This window comes from Lepidochelys olivacea (genome assembly GCF_965140295.1).
Source record: "Lepidochelys olivacea isolate rLepOli2 genome assembly, chromosome: 22".
NCBI lineage: Eukaryota > Metazoa > Chordata > Testudines > Cheloniidae > Lepidochelys > Lepidochelys olivacea.
Window position 1 is genome coordinate 8,155,368 of NC_140432.1, and position 15,389 is coordinate 8,170,756.

At 47.2% G+C, this 15,389-nt stretch overlaps 2 protein-coding genes across 7 annotated transcripts in view; one reads left to right on the forward strand and one right to left on the reverse strand.

Moving 5' to 3' along the window:
- Positions 1-15,389, forward strand: part of FLI1 (Fli-1 proto-oncogene, ETS transcription factor) — a 119,686-nt gene that overhangs the window by 95,068 nt on the left and 9,229 nt on the right. The window lies entirely within an intron of this gene.
- KCNJ1 (potassium inwardly rectifying channel subfamily J member 1) overlaps positions 1,005-15,389 on the reverse strand; it is a 61,450-nt gene continuing 47,065 nt past the window's right edge. Inside the window, exons 2-3 of one of the 2 annotated variants that reach the window (XR_014709283.1) lie at positions 6,063-6,429; positions 1,005-2,577 (exon numbers count right to left, since the gene is read on the reverse strand). The gene's annotated coding sequence lies outside the window, so the exon portion shown is untranslated. Of the gene's footprint in view, positions 2,578-5,856; positions 6,430-15,389 lie in introns of both variants that reach the window. The other variant, XR_014709284.1, reaches the window with a different exon arrangement.

A 15,389-nucleotide genomic window follows, 5' to 3' on the forward strand; every position in this document is an offset into this window, starting at 1 on the left:
TCAACAGTAACGCATTGGTTTGCTTGTAGAGAGCTGTGGATGTGAAGGTTTGAGTGGGAGGGGCCTGTTTGTGTGTTTGCAGGGTGTGGCAGATTGTGAAACGTCTTGTGTGTGTGTTTTAAAAATCTGGAGGTCTTTCCCCTTCTCCGTCACTGTCTATCCCATGCCAGCTTCATTCTCCCTTCCTTCCACGCTTATCCCCAACGTACAGCAAATCTGGGTACCTAAAGTAAGGCTCCTAAATCCATCCATCCAAGTAACCATTACCCTTCATTTTCTCCGAGCAAAAAGAGCTATTATTTTTTGCACAGTGTGCAATCTTATCATCCAGATGCCACTGGAGAAGGTTAGAGGGAAAGCAGATAAGACATGAACTGAAATTTCAAAGGAGCCCTAAATAGCTTCTAGTTAGGTGCCTGAATATGGATTTAGGAACCGGCACCCAGCCTAGAAAATTAGGGCTGATGTGTCTGCTTGAGTTATGTACATCTTTGTGTTTCTATGCAGAGTAGGATTGTGCATTCGTGTGAGCATGCGTGTGCTTGCACGGCGTGCATGGTTGCATGGATGGAGTTATGAATAGGTGAGGTGGGCATGGCTGCACATGTGCAGCAAAAGGCCATTTCACTCCATCAGGTAAGAGCTAGGGCTGGATGGAAATCGGGAGACTGAAAATCCCCCAAATGTAGACATTTTGAAAACATCTTCATTTTTCAATTTTCTAAAAGAACTTGATTTCGAAAAATGTAGGGACTTCATTAACTGAGGATGTTTGGTGTCAAATTTTTCAAAATTTCAGGTTTTTTTCAGATTTGCAGCTAGAAAGTGGGGTGGAGCGGAATAAAAGAAAAAAACGGGACACTGGAAAAATAGCTTTTTTATTTTCAGTTTTCATCAACAATTTTTAAAAAAGAAATTGAAAATTCTCTGCTGAATTTTTGTGTTCATAAACAAAGCCATTTTTGACAAAGAAAAGCTTTTCATGTGAAAAATATTAGCCAGCTCAAGCGACCAGAGGTTCTTTACTTTTTTATTATTATTTATTTTTTGTATGTTGGTAACACTCCTTCTTTGTGTGGAAGGTTTTTGGACCACTTTGACTTTTATCCATGTCAGAGAATGTGCAGTGGTAGCTCTGTGCCCTTTTAATTGTCTCTGAGTGTGATGATTTTTGTTGATGCTGTTTGTTCTCCTGCTGATGAAATACTCCTACTCCATTTTTAGTTCCATTGCACAGGAAAAGAGCAGGGTTAGTGGTTGGGTTTTGTTTTGGGGTTGTTGTTGTTTGCTTTTGTTGTTGTTAGAGAGAGAGAGAGAGTGTGTGTATGAGCGTGCTTATTATGATGATTCTGTGGCCAAATGGGATTTAGGATTCCAGGAGAGACGGTAGCTAGCGCTCTTGGTTTCTTTTCTTTTTTAAAAAATTGTTTTCCTTTGAAATTCCAGAGCTAGTGTTTTGTCTCCGTTCTCCCTGACCCTCTTCGGAGGCAGCCGTGTGTTTTTTCACCAAAAATACTTGAAACAAAGAATCGTTGTCTGTAAACCGTAGCAGGCAGGAAACCCAACTCACAGGGGATCGCTCTGAGCCAGCGCTGTCCCAGAGCTAGACTCCAGTTCTCTGAATTCAACCTGACAGCTTGTCTGGAGCACTTTCTAAGTAACCATTATCCTTCCTTTTCTCCCAGCAAAAAGAGCTATTATTATTTTTGCCTTGGGTGCGCTGTGTGCACCGTTATCGCACATATGTGTGCGGGTTACACATTTGCTGGGATGCGGTCACAAAAGTGCTTGGAATCGCTCAGGCTGTTTCCCAAGACAAGAGTAAATTTGTTTCTTGATAATGAGGCGAATGGGCAAATGCTGTAAAAGCAGCAGCAGCGTGTGTGTCTGTCTGTCTGTCTGTCTGTCCCTGCCTTCCTTTTCTCTTCCGTGAGTGTCCGTCCGCTTTCTCTGTGGAGGTGTTTGTGCGTGTCTTTGCAGAATACATATTTGTGGGTGTCTCTATTTCTGTGTGTGTTTCTTTGCACGTCTGTATCTGTGCGTACACCTGTACGAGTGCGTGCATGAGAGCGCCGGTCTGTGTGTCTGTGGTAGATGTGTATATGGGGTGTGGGGGTGTTTGTGTGCACACACACATCTATATGTCTTGTGTGTACATACAAACTTACAAAGGCAGTTTTTCTTACAAACCTGAGTTTGGGAGAGATTGTGTTGATAGATATTTCTGCTTCCACTCTGCTCTGTGCACTGGGGGTTCTTTGGCTGATGTCCAAGCAACAAGCAAAACATTTCTCTGTGCTTGCTCCTTTTCTTTGTAATGTGTCATCCTACGCTGTGTGCAGGGTGGCAGCGAATCCAGACAGGAATCAAGAAGTTCCACTGCTCTAAGGCTCTGGGATGTTTTTCTAGGCAAGCTCTCACAACGGGGGGCTGTCGCCAATGGCCCCCAAAAAACCCAGAGCAATTCCGATTCCTGCAGGTAGGGCCATTGCTCTGAGGAAGGGAGCGAAACCCAGGCTCTAGGTTTCCTAGCTCAGAGAGGTTTTAGTTACACGTCACCCCCAGTGGAATCAGGTCCTGCAAGGGAAGAGATCAGAGATGAATACAAAGGAGCGACCCACTTCAGAAGAAATCAGAACTGCCCCCAAGCATTTGCCCATTGCTAGAACCTAAACAGAACCTTGCTGAAGGTGTTGAACTGTGTTTTCATTCCAGGTACCTCCTGCTTCCTGGTTCTGGTTGGTTCCAGAAACTGGAAATGGGCTTCAGCTACAATGTTCGAATCCAGAACTAGATCTGGATTAGGATCCAGACCGTGAACACCCAAAGTTTTGGTCTGGGTCACCACCGACACAATGCTGGCTCTTACCTACAGATCCATATGTACCTCTCTGCTAGCCTCATCCACTCATAGAATCATAGAAGATTAGAGTTGGAAGAGACCTCAGGAGGTCATCTAGTCCAACCCCCTGCTCAAAGCAGGACCAACCCCAACTAAATCATCCCAGCCAGGGCTTTGTCAAGCTGGGCCTTAAAAACCTCTAAGGATGGAGATTCCACCACCGCTCTAAGTAACCCATTCTAGTGCTTCACTACCCTCTTGGTGAAATAGTTTTCCCTAATATCTAACCTCCCCCACTGCAACTTGAGATCATTGCTTCTTGTTCTGTCATCTGCCACCACTGAGAACAGCCGAGCTCCATCCTCTTTGGAACCCCTTTCAGGTAGTTGAAGGCTGCTATCAAATCCCCCTTCACTCTTCTCTTCTGCAGATTAAATAAGTCCAGTTCCCTCAGCCTCTCCTCATAAGTCATATGCCCCAGCCCCCTAATCATTTTCTCTGCCCTTCGCTAGACTTTCTCCAATTTGTCCACATCCCTTCTGTAGTGGGGGGACCAAAACTGGATGCAATACTCCAGGTGTGGCCTCACCAGTGCCAAACAGAGGGAAATAATCACTTCCCTCGACCTGCTGGCAATGCTCCTACTAATGCAGCCCAAAATGCCGTTATCCTTCTTGACAACAGCAGCACACTGTTGACTCATATCCAACTTCTCGTCCACTGTAAACCCCAGGTCCTTTTCTGCAGAACTGCTACTTACCCAGTTGGTCCCCAGCCTGTAGCAGTGCATGGGATTCTTCTGTCCTAAGTGCAGGACTCTGCACTTGTCCATGTTGAACCCCCTCAGATTTCTTTTGGCCCAATCCTCCAATTTGTCTAGGTCACTCCAGACCCTATCCCTACTCTCCAGCATATCTACCTCTCCCCTCAGCTTTGTGTCATCTGTGAACTTGCTGAGGGTGCAATGCATCCCATCATCCAGATGTTGAACATCCATGAAGATGTTGAACAAAACCAGCCCCAGGACCAATCCCTTGAGCACTCCACGTGATACTGGCTGCCAACTAGACATTAAGCCATTGATCACTACCCATTGAGCCCAATGATCTACACAGCTTTCTATCCACCTTCTAGTCCATTCATCCAATCCATACTTCTTTAACTTGCTGGCAAGAATACCATGGGAGACCATATCAAACGCTTTGCTAAAGTCAAGGTATATCATGTCCATTGCTTTCCTCGCATCCACAGAGCCAGTTATCTCATCATAGAAGGCAATCAGGTTGATCAGGCATGACTTGCCCTTGATGAATCCATGTTGACTATTCCTGATCAGCTTCCTCTCTTCCAAGTGCTTCAAAATGAATTCCTTGAGGACTTGCTCCATGATTTTTCCACGGACTGAGGGGAGGCTGGCGGGTCTGTAGTTCCCCGGATTTTCCTTCTTCCCTTTTTAAAAGATGGGCACTATATTTGCCTTTTTCCAATCATCTGGGATCTCCCCCGATTGCTATGAGTTTTCAAAGATAATGGCCAATGGCTCTGCAAGCACATCAGCCAACTCTCTCAGCACCCTTGGAGGCATTAGATCCGGACCCAGGGACTTGTGCATGTCCAGCTTTTCTAAATAGTCCTTAACCTGTTCTTTCACCACTGAGTGCTTCTAACCTCCTCCCCATAAAGTGCAGTAGTCTGGGAGCTGACCTTGTCTGTAAAGACTGAGGCAAAAAAAGCATTGAATACTTCAGCTTTTTCCACATCGTCTGTCACTAGGTTGCCTCCCCCATTCAGTAAGGGTCCCACACTTTCCCTGACCACCTTCTTGTTGCTAACATACCTGTAGAAACCCTTCTTGTTACCTTTCACATCCCTTGCTAGCTGCAACTCCAAATTGTGCTTTGGCCTTGCTGATTACACCTCTGAATGCTTGAGCAATATCTTTATACTCCTCCCTAGTCATGTGTTCAAGTTTCCACTTCTTGTAAGCTTCCTTTTTGTGTTTAAGCTCACTGAAGATTTCTCTGTTAAGCCAAGCTGGTCGCCTTTCATATTTGCTATTCTTTCTGCACATCAGGATGGTTTATTCCTGTGCCCTCAATAAAACTTCTTTAAAATACAGCCAGCTCTCCTGGACTCCTTTCCCCCTCATATTAGCCTTCCAGGGGATCCTGCCCATTAGTCCCCTGAGGGAGCCAAAGTCTGCTTTTCTGAAGTCCAGCGTCCGTATTCTGCTGCTCTCCTTTCTTCCTTTTGTCAGGATCCTGAACTCGACCCTCACATGGTCACTGCTGCCCAGGTTGCCACCCACTTCTACTTCCCCTACCAATTCTTCCCTGTTTGTGAGCAGCGGGTCAAGAGGAGCACGGCCCCAAGTTGGTTGTTCCAGCACTTGCACCAAGAAGTTGTCACCAACACTCTCCAAAATCTTCCTGGATTGTCTGGGCACTGCTGTATTGCTCTCCCAGCAGATGTCAGGGTGGTTGAAGTCCCCCATGAGAACCAGGGCCTGTGATCTGGAAACTTCTGTTAGTTGTCTGAAGAAAGCCTCATCCACCGCATCCTCCTGGTCTAGTGGTCTATAGAAAATGTCCACCACAACACCACTCTTGTTGCTCTCACCGCTAAACTTAATCCAAAGACTTTCTACAGGCTTTTCTCCAGTTTCATGCCGGAGCTCTGAGCAATCATACCTCTCTCTTACATACAGTGCAACTCCTCCACCTTTTCTGCCCCGCCTCTCCTTCCTAAACAGTTTATATCCATTCATGACAGTGCTCCAGGCATGTGAGTTACCCCACCAAGTCTCTGTTATTGCAATCACATCATAGTTCCTTGACTGTGTCAGGACTTCCAGTTCTCCCTGCTTGTTTCCCAGGCATCTTCCGTTCATGTACAGGCACCTAAGATAACTAGCCGACTGTCCTACTTTCTCAGTATGAATCAGGAGCCCCCCCCCCCCCCCCGTTACACCCTCCTCCTTGTGTTTCCTCCTGGGATCCCACTTCCCCACTTACCACTGGGCTTAGGTCACCATCCCCCGGCGAACCTAATTGAAAGCCCTCCTCACTAGGTTAACAAGCCTGCCTGCGAAGATGCTCTTTCCTCTCTTCATTAGGTGCATCCCATCTCTTCCTAGCAATCCTTCTTCCTGGAACAACGTCCCATGGTCGAAGAATCCAAAGCCGTCTCTCCAACCCCACCTGCGCAACCACGCATTTACCTCCACAATTCGATGGTCCCGACCTGGGCCTTTTCCTTCAACAGGGAGGATGGACGAGAACATGACTTGCGCCTCAAACTCCTTTATCCTTCTTCCCAAAGCCACATAGTCTGCAGTGACCCGCTCAAGGTCATTCTTGGCAGTATCTTCGGCGCCCATGTGGAGAAGTAGGAAGGGGTAGCAGTCCGAAAGCTTGATCAGTCTCCCCTAGTTGTACTGAGATGCTAAGCAGAGAAGCAGGATGGCCCAGTGGTTAGAGTGGTAGCCTTGGACTCAGTAGATTGGCATCCTGTGTGTTCTTGGGCAATCTGCTCTGTGCCTCAGTTCCTCATCTGTACAATGGGGATACTAGCACTTATGGTGTTCTCTGAGGATAAATATGTTAAAAGGTAGTCAGTGTCTCAGAAACTATTATAACAGGGCCACACAAGTACCTCAAATAGACAGGTTATAGAATTATTTTTAGTGAACTAGCTGCTGCCCCTACTGGATAGAATCAGAATTACTCAACTGTGTGCCTGAGCCCCTATACTGCTCAGTGATTCTCCTTTAGAACAAGTGGTAAGGGGCTGTGCTTTTGAAGCAGGGAGCTCTGCGTTCTGTCCCTGTTGCCACAGTGAAGAGTTCTGTGTGGCCTGGATGGGATAGTGACAGAGGATGTGAGTTGGATACAGCATAAGAGCTAGGTATTTATTATTACTGTTGTTGATGATGATGATGATAATGCCATTATAAGGTGCTGTTAATTTAAATGTAAAGCATGCAGGTGTTTAGGGACAGGCATTACTATAAACAAAATGTTTAACAGAAAGTCATAGTGCAGTGATTAGTTATTGAAAATATAACACCATTAAATAATACATAATAATACAGCTAGAAAATTATAAGGGTTACAGACATTAAGTGCCAGATTTCTAAAGTTTTAGCACCCATGATTGGGACGCCCATGTGGCTCCCATCTAGGCACCTAAATAAAGGCCAGATTTGCAAATGAGTCCACCAGTCAATGTGCACTCAGCATGCTGAACTCTTTTGAATACAGAGCTCTCTTTAATTCAGCGGCAGAGTAGAAAAGGAGAGAAATAAAGGGGAGTAGGTGGGGCCCAACAGCATGTTTTCAGCAGAGATTGCCAATGAGCTGGAGCGACACGAGGAGGGTGTTCAAGATACCGGGCACTGCGGAGGAGAAGGCTCTTGCACCAGTACTGGGGTGGTAAGGAAGTGAGGAGGCAGAAATGCCTAACTCTCTGCTAAGGGATGGATTGCTCCCAAGTATTAGCAGAGTGGATCAAAGAGAATGTTGGGATTCCATGGGGAGAACCTCACCTGTAGACTAGAAGCTCTCCACGCCCTCCCCTACAAGCATGATCTAAGCATGTGAGTCGAAGGGGAGCTCAGCATGGTGCTACTTTAACCCCTGGAGACGGCAGCATAGGTTTTGTGTGGCATGGGTTGAGAGCCTGTGGCACGCAGCCTTACGGACATGCAGTGCTTGGGCAGAGTCCACAACCAGTTACATTTACTGCCATCGTTTAACATGGTGCATCTAACATTTCAGGGTGGGGGTTGAGGTGCTTTTGGTTTCCCCTGCCGCTCCAGAAACCTACTGTCTACGATTCCTCATGCAAAAGGGTTGCAAAAATACAAACACATGCCCCGGGTGTAAACACCAGGGTATTACATGCCACAGAGTGTCAGGGCTGGGAACTCCAGGGCTTGGCCTGCAGTTCCCTGCAACTCTAGATTTTCCTTGCTCCCATGTGCATCCCCTGCTCCAAGGTACCAGAATCATGCCAGCTCCAGCCACCCCTCTCTCATTAGGAGGGAAGCAGTGAGGTCTTGTACTCTCTGCTCTCTCTTTCAGCTTCTTTTCAGTGGTCATTCAGATGAATCACAAGCCTGCATCCTGCAAAGGATGCCTGGCCCAGCTTTTCCATTTAGAGCCAATAATCTAAATTCCAGCTACCCAGCCAGGATCTGTCTTCCTACTGAGGCCAAAGGACCCACTGCAAAAACCAGTGTGTGTTCCACACGAAGAATCCCACAGGCTGTTTCAGGTTCTCAGCCCTCTTCTCCTTCTGTCGATTTGCATCAGAGGGGTTTGTAAGGCTGGATACGGGCCAGGCTTGGGTTCTCCAGGACCCACTTGAAAGTCAGATGTACAAGGTCCACCCCATTGTGGCCTGCTCTGAGGGCAGGTTGGGTGAGAGTGTAGGGGGAGTGCTGGATTTCTAGTGCCTTAGATGCCTCAGTTTCCCCCTCTGTAAAATGGAGATAATTTCACTGACCTGCTTTGTAAAGCTCCACAGATAAAATGTTCTGTGTAAGAGTGAGGTGTTGTTATGCTGTAGCTGTATAAATAGGATAGACTAAGCCAAAAGCCACCAATAGACAGGGCTGGTAATGGAGGCAGTGTCATCTAGTGGCTAGGACAATGGGCTAGGACTCAGGAGACATGCGCTCTAGCCCTGGCTCTGACCCTGCCCAAGTGGCTTTACCTCTGTTTCTGCTTCTAGCCTTTGTCTGGCTGGTTTGTTTAAATTGTGAGTTCTTTGGGGCTGGGATTGTCTGTTACTGGGTGTTTGTACAGAACCTAGTACATAGGGGCCCTTCAGTGCTATTGTAATTACATGCTGAGCGGGTGTTCCTTGGGAACACGCTGAGTGGGAAGGAGCCCTGTCTCAGAAGCTAGCGGCTGCCCGTGATAAATGGGGTGTGGTTCTGCTGTTTAACTGGGCTCATGCAAGTGCCATGACTCCAGGGACTCAGCCTGGCGATGCTAACCCACCAAGAAGCAGATTGCAAGGTTGTGCAAAGTGGCTTGATCCTGCAAGGCGCTGCGTACCTCCTGGGAGGTTCTGAGCACCCTCAACACTCACGGAAAGGCCCACAACTGCAGGATGGTGGGAGACGTTCTGGTGCCTCCTGGGGCTGTTCCTCTAATCTCCTCCAAATGCTCCATGCACAGCGAGGGAAGGTTAGCAAAAGAGGCATGTTGGGAATGGGATTAGCTGTTTGGACACTGCAGCATTAAACAATACTTTGAAATCCCAGGACCCTGAACCACTTGGGCACCCAGGGCAGAGCCCCACTGATCCGTACATTAATCCAGTCCTGATACTGCCAACTCATTTGGCATCAGAGGGCCATGGTTCAGACCCATTATTTCACAATCGAGGCTTCTTGCCTAGCATCCCCAATCCAGAATGTAAAGCGGTTGGGCTGTGCTTGGCTGGGAGACCTCCGGCCCTGCCGCAGGTGGGGTCATGGACTGGTAGGTGGCGCTCTCCTCTGCTGAGTCAGTACTGCCCCAGAAGACACACAGACAGATATTTTCTGGAGTGTCTTGGCACTTTTCTCCTGTGGATTTCACTGGGAGTTAGGCACCTAGGTGCCCTGTAAACAAAACCCTGGCACCTATCTGCATCTTTAGGCTCCTAAATCCCTTTAAAAACCTGACCTCAAGCCCCCTGGGATCCAGCTGGAGGGAAGGTGCCCTAGAAAGATGAGATTGTTATCACAAACCACTGCAAATGTGACCCAGCCAGCGCCGTGTCCAGCGAAATCAAAAGGCCTTGCCAAAAGAGGCCCACTGCCCGTGCTTCCCCCCGAGTGTTTGTGAGGGCGACGCTGACTAACAAGTCTGCTCCCCTGACTCTGGTTTGATGGAGTAAGCTTCTAAGGAGGCAGCGGGATACAGGAGCTGTCAGCACTCAGTGAGCAGCTGGGGAAGCCAAGGGACTGTGAGCTCCATTGTTCAGTGGGAACACCGGCCCCCAACGGCACCCTCAGCCTTTCAGATTCGAAAAACATCGCTTTTTCCTTTTTAAAGCTTTCTTTTTTTTTTTCTGGGGGATTTATTATCCAATCTTTAATATCCTGAACAGGGCCTTCCTGATACCACGTTCTCTCAGCTGGCGTGCAGACTTCAGAGGCTGGTGGGAGTACAGGAAGGGATCCCGAGCTGTGCACATTTGATCAGGGATTTTTTTACTCAGGGGAGGGAAAGGAGCATCTGTGAACCCCACCCGTGTGCCAGAAGCCCCGCACAGGATAACTCTGCTGAGCACTAAGGGCATGACCTTGCACCAGTGAAGCCGGTTGGAAGTTTGTTGTTGACTTCAGCGTGTGCAGGATCTGAAGCTCTGAGATCTGGGTGGGGAGAAGGGTCAGAGGAGGTGGGCACAAGGTCCTGCTTCAACTGTGCTCTCATCCTAGAAACCACTACCAGAGCTCACCTCCCTGGCACAGCAGGGCAGTAGACTTAGGGCCTCCTTGACTTCAACGAGAGGATGAGCCAGGCCTTCCCACTGCTTATTGCAAACCTTAAGGGCTTGATTCGCCACTGCGTTATTTCAGTTTTACATCAGTGTAGCTCCATGGAAATTGCTGGTCTTCAACCTGAAGTAACCCAGCAGGGAATCAGGAATTCCATCAGGGGCCCTATCCTACCAAGTCCTACGTGCTATTGGCTTTCACTACAGTCAGGAGGAGGTCGATGGGGAGGGATTTAGGGTGAAAGGTTGTAGCAGAGGGCTCAGAACCACTTTCAGGATTCTGATTCTACCACTGTGTGACTTTGGATAAGTCAAGTCACCCCATGCCTCAGTTTACCCCACCCATATAATAGCACCTGGAGAGGTGCATTTATAAATGTGAATAATAAAATGACACTAATGATTCCTCACCTCCTTCCAAAGCATGTCGCAAGCATGAACGTTTGCAAAGCTGTTAGATCCTCAGTTGAAAGGTACTATGAAAGTGCAAAGTGTTATTAATATCCCATACCTTGCCTCTAATAGAGTCTGCATTCATTCTGGGGAATTTCTGGATATAAACCAGACAGCTGCAGAATGACATTTCTTGAAAACATCTATGATTTATTTTGTGCTCTTTAATTCCATTTTGTATTGAATACACGTTTGTCACAGGGCCGCTGTTCAAATGGGCCTTTTAAGTCTAAAACAGACCTAGGGCAGGCGTAATTTACTTCAGCTGGCGTAAACTGGCCTTGCTTAGTTGAAGTCAGTTGCTGATTTACACCAGAAGGGGACCTGGCCTCATATTTTTAAATTGAAACTCTGTAACTTGGAGCGTTTGAGTGTGAAAATTGAGCCACTTTACGACAGATAACGACTCTCTGCATAACTAACCGTCTGGCCAGAGTTCTGTAGAATCTCTTTGAGCCACTGGGCGTCAGATCCTGGGAACAATATTGTTTTTGCAGAAACCCGAGTCTCTGGATGGATTCCCTGGCTCTGCCTTTTCCATTTTGTTTTGAACACGTTCAGCTTTAGAGTCTGGGACTAGAAGCTGGCCGGGCTGCTGTGGTTCGTTCACGTTGCACAACTTTTTGTGAAGAAGAAAAAAAAAACAAAAAAAAAAAACATGGCAGATTTGATTGTTTTGTTTTTTGAGAGAGGTGGAAACTTGCACTGCTTGAGAGAGAGCACGAGTGAGCTGTTTTCCACAGCAAAACGTGCATGACTGGCTGCTGTTCTTAATCCCTCTCACCCGTTGTGCCATACAATGGAGGAACTATTTATTAACCTTATTCAGCCCCCTTCCCAAAAGTACTGAAGGGGCTTATGAGGTATTAATCCTCACAACCCACCTCAAGAGGTAGAGAAGTATCTTATACCCATCTTGTAGATGGGGAACTGAGACAAAGGGAAACTAAGTAACTTACCCAAAGTCACACAGGAGGAGAGGGGGGGAATTGAACTGGGTTTTCTGACTGCTACTGTAAACATAATACTGCTCTTGCACTCCCAAGTCAGCTGCCTTGAAAGAAGGGTGCAAAGAAACCAGCGCAGGGAGCTTTAAAATGATTAATGACTTTAATGTCATTTTGGGCAATCTCCACCCAAGAGCAGATCCTCAGCAGGTGTAAATCAGCCGCATTCGGTTGAAGTCAATGCAGCTATGCCGATTTACACCTGCTGAGAATCTGGCCCTCTGTGTCTTGATCCAGTCTTTTTGATCACAAGAGTGAGCACTGATTTGCAGTTAAAACACTGGAATGGCAAGCAGGAGATGTGGGCTACACTCTGGCTCTACATGACCCTGGGTAAGTCACATTGCTGCTCCATGCCTCAGTTTCCCCATCTGTAAAATGTGGCTAATTATTCAGACCACCGCTATGGAATGCCTGCGATCTTTAGATGCAAAATGTTCTACTGTTATCTTTTCTTTTTTGTTGTGTTGATTCACTGTGGGTCAGCCAGTCATGTCATGTGCATTGGCAAGGTTCTGCTTTCTGCCCCTAACCCAATCTAGAAATGATGCCGTCGCTCACGGGATCTGAAGGTGGCAAGTTGTGAGTTGAATCAGAAAAATTGAAAGAAACTTAAAACTTCTCTGGTCGCATCTCAGAAACAACCCCCTTCCTTCTTTAACCGGAGCTGGGTCCACCCACTGCAGTGCCACTCTGCCGTCTTCCTGTCGCAGTTTTAGTGGGGCTCCCGGGCCTTAGCTTGTTGGCAAATGATGCCAAAAGCGTAGAATTAATATGCAGTTTTATGTACCTGCCAAGGATTATCAAAGGGGAGGAATGAAAGTGACTGGCTGGCTGCCAAGGATGGGGAAGAAGAAGCCATTTGGTTACAAGGGGAATGGGCTACAATTTAAGCCTTGTCTATTGTGCTCTGATTTCAACCACTACCATAGTGACACTGGTGCAAGCCCCAAGTGTAGACAGCACAAGACGCAATTTCCACCAATGGTTTCAAGCAGGGGAAAACTCCACTGGTGCATATATAGCAGCCTTGCTTCTTTACACCAACGGCTCTTAGCCGGGCAGAAAGGTTCACTTAGCAAAACGAGTCCCCAGCCCTGCCGCTGGACGAGCAAGAAACCCAGACTGGACTCTGCCATTGAGAGATGTCTTGTCGGATTCTTAATGCACAGTGGGTTGTTTTTAAGTCTGACCTATTTGCAGCAGGGATTGTGGTTTCTATTACAAACAACAGTAAAATAAAAATAAAAACGGACAAGTTAAATGAGCTCCTTTCCCCCCTTTTCTCTCTCTTCCCTTCCTCTCCCACCCCCCCCCCACGCTCCCTCTTTCTTTTTTTCGTTTCATGCCAATAACTAATTTAAAAAACTGAAGAGGCTTTTGCAGAGCCAGTTGGACTGGGCGAGTGCACATGGATTTTTCCACAAGGAGATTCGCTCTAGTCTCCTTGCTCGTCTCCAGCCCCAAACCATGAGAATGGACAAGGGCATCAGCAGCGCCATCTCCTGGCTCTTATTTTCTCCAGGGGTCATGGAAGGAGTTTGGGGGCAGCAGTTCGTTTGCTGAGGTGCTTTCTGATGAGGGTGGTTGTTATTTTGAACGTTGGGTGTTAGCCTGGTTTTTATGGTTTCTTTGCGATCCACGAGGAGACTTTGGAATCCTTTTTGGTTTAAAGCCCTGGCTTGGTTCTTGTTGAATAACCTACTGGCTCATCCGTTCACTACCTCTCAGTCTGGTCCTTGAGTGGTTTTTCTGTCCAGCCTCTCCAGGATGAGAGTGAGAAGACGGGCTGGGGAAAATGTGGATTGTGAACTGTTCAGCAATAAACAATAAAAAAACTAGGGATTTAAAATGCAGGATTCTGATGACACATCTTTGCCCAAAGCCAATCCTCACTCACCATTGTTGCTTTCTGGGAAATCAGAGCCCATTGTTTCCCCCACTTTCTCTAACACAGTGCTTTTCTGCATCCCTCCAGGGCCCCTTCAATGTCCTTGGAAGGTTTCCTGCAGCTTCCAAATCAATCATGGGCCAGCTCCTCACTTGATGTCAATCGGCATGGAGCTTCGCTGATTGACACCTGCTGGGGATCTGGACCCATAACTCAGGGCTGCCCATGATCCGCAGAGGTCAGAGACAGAAGAGACTTGCTGTGGTCACCAGTCAGTGTTTAGCAAGGTTCTTTCTTCTAAGTGTGAGGAAATCACTGTGGCATCGCAGATACTCCGTGCAGTAATAAGTGCTGGGAAATGTTGACTCTTTAATGGCAGCGACTCTACCAAGTCATCTAGTACATCTCCCTGCAGAGACCTAGATTTTCCAAAGCTTTACCCAGGCCAGCTGTTAAAGTGCATGGGCTTCCACCCTTCCCCTTAGGAGCCCAGTACATCTCCCCATCAGGATGTTTTTCATGATCTCCATTGTGAACTTTCCTTTCTATCCAGTCTCTCCTAGACGATGAACAGTTCCTCTGTTTCCTGGATATTTACCAGCTCTTAAGGCAGGCTCCTTGGGATCCATACCCCACAATTACAGGGGGGCCAGAAGAAGCAGCGAGGCAGAGAAGCAGGTGGTTGTGCAAGGCACACCTGATTGCTGCCTCGCGATGGGCCAGGAGGATGAGCAAGGGCTCTGAAGTGGAAAGAAGGCACAGATATTTGGGAGGGTGGGGGGCAGCTGAGAGGCAGATTTTGACTAGATGGGAACTCAAATTTTGTTGGGTTTCAGAGTAGCAGCCGTGTTAGTCTGTATTCGCAAAAAGAAAAGGAGGACTTGTGGCACCTTAGAGACTAACCAATTTATTAGAGCATAAGCTTTCGTGAGCTACAGCTCACTTCCTCAGATGCATATCGTGGAAACTGCAGCAGGCTTTATATATACACAGAGAATATGAAACAATACCTATTCCCACCCCACTGTCCTGCTGGTAATAGCTTATCTAAAGTGATTTCCAGCACAAATCCAGGTTTTCTCACCCTCCACCCCCCCACACAAATTCACTCTCCTGCTGGTGATAGCCCATCCAAAGTGACAACTCTTTACACAATGTGCATGACAATCAAGCTGGGCTATTTCCTGCATAAATCCAGGTTCTCACATCCCCCCACCCCCATACACACAGAAACTCACTCTCCTGCTGGTAATAGCTCATCCAAACTGACCACTCTTCAAGTTAAAATCCAAGTTAAACCAGAACATCTGGGGGGGGGGGGGTAGGAAAAAACAAGAGGAAACAGGCTACCTTGCATAATGACTTAGCCACTCCAAGTCTCTATTTAAGCCTAAATTAATAGTATCCAATTTGCAAATGAATTCCAATTCAGCAGTTTCTCGCTGGAGTCTGGATTTGAAGTTTTTTTGTTTTAAGATAGCGACCTTCATGTCTGTGATCGCGTGACCAGAGAGATTGAAGTGTTCTCCGACTGGTTTATGAATGTTACAATTCTTGACATCTGATTTGTGTCCATTTATTCTTTTACGTAGAGACTGTCCAGTTTGACCAATGTACATGGCAGAGGGGCATTGCTGGCACATGATGGCATATATCACATTGGTGGATGTGCAGGTGAACGAGCCTCTGATAGTGTGGC